The sequence below is a fragment of the Marmota monax genome, unplaced genomic scaffold (genome assembly GCF_021218885.2).
Source record: "Marmota monax isolate L192 unplaced genomic scaffold, Marmota_monax_Labrador192_F-V1.1 WCK01_AAM20220418_F8-fsc00238, whole genome shotgun sequence".
NCBI lineage: Eukaryota > Metazoa > Chordata > Mammalia > Rodentia > Sciuridae > Marmota > Marmota monax.
Genome location: NW_026693175.1, coordinates 1,490,318 through 1,498,259, shown reverse-complemented (window position 1 = coordinate 1,498,259; position 7,942 = coordinate 1,490,318).

Genomic DNA, 7,942 nt, shown 5'->3' with positions numbered 1-7,942 from the left:
TTGTTAGGCATCACGATGGGGATTTTCTAATCCATCCGTCACTACACACACGAGCTGGTATTCTTTTGTGAAGAGCTTTTCATTGTTCTTCTATACGTTGAATATTGTGGACTTACCCAATTCTTTTTATATTCTGTGTTAGGACTCATTATTCTTTTTGATACTCCAGTGACACCACACTTGGCTACAGCGGCTTCCACTCTGGTCTTAGTCCATTTGATAGGTTCCCTTCGGTCTTGAATTACTTCCTGGCTTTTTACTTCAGATGTCTCAGACTCACTTTGTATTTTTCTGGCTCTTTTCTTCAAAGTACCAGAGTCTCATGGTTGGCTTTTGGATCCTTAATTGACTGCTGCCCAAAATGGTAAGAAAATAAAATCTCATTCTGAATTGCCTCTAGGATACTAACGTTTTCTTCTTGCATGATACATTGGGCTTTATCTTCAAATACAAAGGGAAAAACAGATGCCCCTTGACTTTCAATGGAATAATGTCCCAATCACCAACCCCGTCATAAATTGAAAATACTGTATGTGGCAGACGCACTGAACACACTAACCTACCAGATGCCATGGCTACATGGCACCTGTGGACTGTCAGTGGCTCTCCCTGGGGCTCCTGTGGCTGGCAGTTCCAGCTTACTGTGGATGCTCAGCATTGCCAGGATATCATTCTGCGTGTCACCAGCCTGGGAGGAGAGAAGAATTAGAGTGCATCTCCTGTCCTGCCAAAGCATATCTGTGGCACCATTGTAAAGTCAAAATATTGAAGGTCAACCTGTCAGGATCCATCTGTAGTAAGTTCCAGCAGTTATACGTGGTGTTTCCCAGGGTGCTGCCTTGAGCCACAGCAGACGGCTCCCCAGTGGCCAGCAGAGGCCATCCCAGCATCCAGTTTTGTATTCACCCCTCTGCTGGACAGCTCCCTCCAGATGCCTGTTGGTACTACAGCTTTCCACTCTTGCCACGCCCGGTCCTCCTGTGTGCATGTTCACACACGCGTGTGAACATCAGAGATCAGGAGGGGCTGGTTCAGAGCTGGCCCAGGATAGTGCAAGGGAAAGCCAGCTTCAGACTGAAGGGACACATCAAGTATCCTGTGTGCTGGTTGCCATGGAGTTGGTTATGAAATGGATACAAAGCGTGGGAGCTTTTGTCAGATTTTTCTCAACCTTCAGGGAACTGAAGGTTGACAGTCTCTAAACTGTTTGAAAAGGAGGTTTGAAAACAAAAGCCTCCCTAGGAATCAGTTCTAACTTCCCTTTTGCTGTCTGAACTCTACGACTTTGTTTTGTGAAAGGACTTCACAAAACTCCAAATAAGTTACCCCACAAATATGTTACCAGAACCTGCTTTCCAGCAAACACATGCTCACAAAACATCCCCAACTGAAGAGCTCATGGAATGTGTACCAGCAGTGACACTGACTAAACGTGCCCACACAAAGGTCACTTTTATATTGTACAACTGACCACAAAGCTGGTGAGGTGCATTGGGCACTAACTTCTACAGGGAATCAGGGAGCTGGGCCTGGTGGTGCACTGTAACCCTAGTGACTCAGGAGGCTGAGGCAGGAGGAGCACAGGTTCAAGGCCAGCTGGGTAAGTAGCAAGGCCTGCTCTCAAAAGACAAAGTGCTGGGGTGCAGCTTATGATAAATGGCCCCTTGGTTCAATCCCTAGTACTGGAGGAAAAAATTAAGGAAGTCAAGGAAGGATGTCTCTGCTTCTCAACTCCCAAAATGAGTTTTCCAGAAAATAGGAAATTTCCCCTTTGTCAAGATTAGTGACTCCCCTCTCAAAGTTAGTAATTAATCTCGCTGTCAGGCTGGTCTGGGTCTGAGTCTCGCCCTCTGACCCTCCGTCAGGGCTGGTGCTGTCACGAGACACCTGCGTGGCACGAGGTCGAGGTGCCAGGTCTGGTTCTCTGGCTCCCTTTCTTAGGATTACTGGCCGGCCTTGGCTATGGCCAGCCCCTTCCCCACTTCACAGCTTGTGTGTAGCTCCTGTCCTCTAGACGGGAAGTCAGGTCACAGCTCATTCGTGTGCTCTGCGTTCACTTGGGTGTCCTGTGTCCTGTGTCCACACCTGTTTTCAACATGCCGGAAATAGGAGCATCTGAGGGCCAGGAATGCGGCCAGTGGAGGGTGCGCCTGGCGTGCCCGAATCCCTGGGTCCGTCCGCAGCACCGTAAGGACTCACTGAGGGTAAGTGTGTAACGGGATGGATAGTGTGTAACGGGGATGGAATGTGTGTAGTGGGGATGGAAGGTGTGTAACTGGGATGATAAGTGTGTAATGGACATGAGCAGCTCTAGCAGCTGCTGCTCAGGGCCCTTCCCCACCGGCGGGGCTGTGACACATGCCCCTCGCTCCGGGTCATCCTGTCCTGGGTGCTGCGGGCCATGCTGCGTGGTGCTACTGGCCCTTCGCCCCCCCCCCCGCGCGGGCCCTCCTGCAGGAATGTGGAGTGTTTCCCTGAGCTTCCAGGTTCATCCCCATGAAACTCAGGTCCCCTTCCTCTCATACCCTCATTAGCATTGAATGCCCTCTTTTGTGAAGTGCCTATCCAAACTTTTTACTCAATCCAAAAATGCCATGAACTTATAGGTGTCCTTTATATATGCTGGATATGAGTGGTTTGTTGGAAACATGTAAGAGTCTGTGATTTTTTACTTTCTTAATGGCATCTTTTGATGAATACAAGCTTTTGATGAATACAAAGCTTATAGGGTTTGCATGCTGGAGATGACCCTGCACTGACAAAAGAAATTAAAGATCTAAATATGACAGAGACACATTATAGTCACAGATTTGAGAACTCAACACAGTAAAGATGTCAGGACCCCAAATTGATGAACAGATGTAGCACAGCCCCTATCACCAAAGGCCAGTGAGTAAAAACACTATATTCCTGTGTGTAAGCAACAACTAGAAAATGAAATTTGTAAAACACTATCATTACAATAGCATAAGAAAAGCAAAACCCAAGAATAATCTGAAAGAAAGAGGTACAAGACCCTTTTACAGGTGACCACAAAGCACAGGTGATAAGATCTGAAGATCTGAAGGGGAAAGGAGAAGGGGGAAGGAGGTGGGGGAAAGAGAGACACCATATTCATGGACTGGAAGACTCAATATTATAAATATATCAATTCTCCCCAAAAGTGATCTGTAGACTTACTATGATCCCAATTAAAATTCCAGAAGGACCAGGTGCAGTGGCACATGCCTGTAATCCCAGTAGCTCAGGAGGCTGAGGCAGGAGGATCATGAGTTCAAAGTCAGCCTCAGCAAAAGCGAGGCACTGAGAAACTCAGTGAGACCCTATCTCTAAATAAAATACAAAATAGGGCTGGGATGTCACTCAGTGGCCAAGTTCAATCCCTAGTACCCAAAACAAAAAACAGCAACAACAAAAATACACCCAACCTCCAGAGGATTTTTGGTGGTAGACTTTGATAAACTAATTTGCAATTTTTGTTTGAAGTATTTACATGACAGTGGGTGGATTTAGGTTACCTGATATCAACTATATTATAAAATTCTAATAACGAAAATATTGTGGTATTGGTGTTGTGTTCTTGGAGGGACCAAAGAAACAGAGCACAGAACCCAGTAGCAGAAACACACACAAACACTGTCACCTCACTTAAATGCACTGTGATTCAGTGGGGAAATTATGTCCTTCCCATTAAATTTAGCCAGGTCAATTTTTATGTCCATAAGAAAAAATATGATTTTATAATCTCTACCCAATACCACCCACAAAAGTTAACCCAAGATGGACTGAAGACTGAAACAAAACATAAGTTAACAAAAAGTTAATCAAATTTTAATTAGCTATAAGAAAAAAAATGTTGAATTGGACTTCTAAAACACTGAGAATTGTTTTCTAGTTGCTGCTTACACACAGGAAAACAGTGTTTTTACTCACTGGCCTTTGGTGATAGGGACTGTGCTACATCTGTTCATCAATTTGTGGACCCTGACATCTTTACTGTGTTGCGTTCTCAAATCTGTGACTATAATTAAAGATCTTTAATTTCTTTTGTCAGTGCAGGGTCATCTCTAGCATGCAAACCCTATAAGCTTTGTTTTAAATTTATGCCTGAGTATTTCACTCTTGAGTGATATCAATAGTATCATATGTTTAATTTTGGTGTCCATGTGTTCATTGCTTTATATGGAAAATATACATACATAAAATCATTTTGCAAATTTATCTTTATTTAGTGAACTAGCTTTTCGCTCTGGGAGTTTTTGACAAGATTTCTCAGGATTTTGGCATAGAGGTCCTGCCACCTTTAAGTAGCAAGTTTGATTTCTTCCTTGCTGACCTGCCACAGAGCCCTGTACCTCAGGCATCATGCTGCATGGGGCGTAGGTACCCAGGCTCATGGGGAATGTCCAGGCTTCCACCACCAAGTCTGATGTTAGCTGCAGGTTTTTTCAAAGATGAGCTTTACTAAGGAAGTTCCTGTTTTTGTTTTTCTGAGAGGTTTCTTTAATTTGCTTTGTTTTAATTATGAAGGGGCATTTAATTTTGCCAAATGCTTTTTCTGTACTGATTAATATGGCCATGTAATTTTTCTCCTTTATCCTGCAAATATCCAGAATACACTGATTTTTTTTTAAGAGAGAGAGAGAGAATTTTAATATTTATTTTTTAGTTTTTGGCGGACACAACATCTTTGTTTGTATGTGGTGCTGAGGATTGAACCCGGGCCGCACGCATGCCAGGCGAGCACGCTACCGCTTGAGCCACATCCCCAGCCCTACACTAATTTTTAAAAAACTACTGAGCTGTAGGTGGGCATGGTGCCACATGCCTGTAATCCCAGCAGTTTAGGAGTCTGAGGCAGGAGGATTGCAAGTTCAAGGCCAGCCTCAGCAATTTAGTGAGGCCTAACCAACTGAGTAAGTCCCTATCTCAAAAAACCAAAAACAAAACAGAAAAAATTAAGAAGTAAAGAGGGCTACAGATGTAGCTTAAGAGCAAAGTGCCCTGGGTTCAATCTCTAGTCCAAAAAAAAAAATTATTTTGAGCTGTTTTGCATTCCTGGGGGTATAATTCTCTATATTGCTAAATTCTATAATTTGCTATATTTTGTTAAAGAATTTTGTGTGTATATTCATAGAGATCTTTCTTAGTCCACAGTTTTCATATTTTACACTATTTTCATCTGTTTTGGTATCAGGGTAATATAACTTCATAAAATGAATTAGGAAGTATTTAATTCTCTTTTATTTTCTGGAAGAGATTTTTGTATGGTTGATAATAATTTTTCTTTAAACCTCAGGTAGAATTCTCTGTATTACAGATGACCATAAGGTAGGTCTGGAGATTTCTTTTTGGAGAGTTTTAAATTATTTTTTCATTAATTGAATGTATTGCTCATGTGACTATGGTCTGTTATCTCTTTTTAAAAAAGTCTTATTTGTACTTTTTAGTTACACATGACAATAGAATATATTCTGACATATTATACATACATGGAGTATAACTTCCCCTTCTGTAGTGGTCCATGATGTGGAGTTTCACTGCTTGTGTATTCATTTGTGAACATAGGAAAACCTTGTCCGGTTCATTCCAGTCTTTCCCATTCCCATCCTCACTCCCTTCCCTTCATTTCCCTTTGTCTGATCCAGTGAACTTCTGTTTTCCCCTCCCCCCCTTACTGTGTGTTAGCATCCACATATCAGAGAGAACATTTGGCCTTTGGATTTTGGGGATTGGCTTATTCCACTTAGCATCATAGTCTTCAATTCCAACAAATGCCATAATCTCATTCTTCTTTATGGCTGAGTAATATTCCATGGTGTATATGTACATTTTCTTTATCTATATATCTATTGAAGGGCACCTAGCTTGGTTCCATAGCTTACCTACTATGGAACTGAGCTGCTATAAACATTGTTGTGTCCACATCATCACAGTATGCTGATTTTAAGTCTTTTGGGTATGTGCTGAGGAGTGGGATAACTGGGTCAATGGTAGTTTCATTCTAGGTTTTCCGAGAATATGCTTACTGCTTTCCACAGTGGTTGCACCAATTTGCAGTCTCTCCAGCAATGTATGAGTGACCCTTTCCCCATATCCTCACCACTATTTATTGTTACTTGTATTCTTGATAATTGCCATTCTGACTGGAAATGAAATCTCAGTGTAGCTTTAATTTGCATTTCTCTAATTGCTAGAGATGTTGAACAGTTTTTCGTATATTTTTTGATTGATTGTATTTCTCCTTCTGTATAGTGTCTGTTCATTTCCTTTGCCCATTTATTGATTGGGTTATTGGTTTTTTTGGTGTTAAGTTTTTTGAGTTCTTTATGTATTCTGGAGATTAATGTTCCATCTGAGGTGCAGGTGGCAAAGATTTCCTCCAATTCTGTAGGCTCTCTTTTCACATTCATGCTTGTTTCCTTTACTGTGAAGAAACTTTTTAGTTTGATTCCATCCCATTTACTGATTCTTGATTTTACTTCTTGTGCTTTATAAATCATGTTGAGGAAGTCAGTTTCTAAGCTGACATGATGGATATTTGGGCCTACTCTTCCTTCTCTGGTCTAATGCCTAGGCCCTTAATCCACTTTGAGTTTTGTGCATGGTGAGAGATAGGGGTTTAATTTCATTTTGCTACATATGGATTTCCATTTTCCAGCACCATTTGTGGAAGAGGCTCTCTCTCTCCAGTGTATGTTTCTGGCATCTTTGTCTATTATGAGATAACTGTATTTATGTGGGTTTGTCTCTGTGTCCTCTATTCTGTTCCATTGGTCTTCATGTCCATGCTGTTTTTGTTACTGCAGCTCTGTAGTATAATTTAGGTGGGTATAGTGAGGCCTCTTACTTCACTTTTCTCACTAATAATTACTTTAGCTATTTTTTTTTAGAGGGGAGAGAGAGAGAGAGAGAGAGAGAGAGAGAGAGAGAGAGAGAGAGAGAGAATCTTTTAATATTTATTTATTTTAGTTCTCGGCGGACACAACATCTTGGTTTGTATGTGGTGCTGAGGATCGAACCCGGGCCGCACACATGCCAGGCGAGCGCGCTACCGCTTGAGCCACATCCCCAGCCCTACTTTAGCTATTCTGGGCCTCTTATTTTTCCAAATGGATTTCACGACTGCTTTTTCTATTTCTGTGAAGAACATCACTGGAATTTTAATTGGAATTGCATTAAATCTGAATAGCACTTTTTGGTAGTACAGCCACTTTGACAATATTAATTATGCCTATTCAAGAACAAGGGAGATCTTTCCATCTTCTAAGGTCTTCTTCATTTTCTTTCTTTAGTGTTCTGTAGTTTTCGTTGTAGAGGTCTTTCCCCTCTTTTGTTAAATTGATTACCAAAAAATTTTTTTGAGGTAATTGTGAATGGGATAGTTTTCCTAATTTCTCTTTCAGTTGTTTAATCATTGATATATAGGAGCACAATTGATTTATGGGTGTTAATTTTAGGTCCTGCTACTTTGCTGAATTAATTTATGAGTTTTAGAAGTTTCTTGGAGTTTTGGGGTCTTCTAAATAGAATCATGTCATTGGCCAATAGGGATAGTTTGAGCTCTTCTTCTTTTTTTTTTTTTTAAGAGAGAAAATTTTTAAAAATATTTTTCAGTTTTCGGTGGACACAACATCTTTATTTTTATGTGGTGCTGAGGATTGAACCCAGCGCCCCGTGCATGCCAGGCGAGCGCGTTACTACTTGAGTCACATCCCTAGCCCTAGTTTGAGCTCTTCTTTTCCTATTTGTATCCCTTCAGTTTCTTTCTTCTAATTTCTCTGGCTAGAGTTTTCAGGACAATGTTGAACAGAAGTAGTGAAAGAGGGCATCCCTGTCTTGTTCCAGCTTTTAGAGGGAATCCTTTCAATTTTTCTCCATTTAGAATGATGTTGGCCTTGGGTTTAACATATATAGTTTTTACAGTGTTGAGGTGTATTCC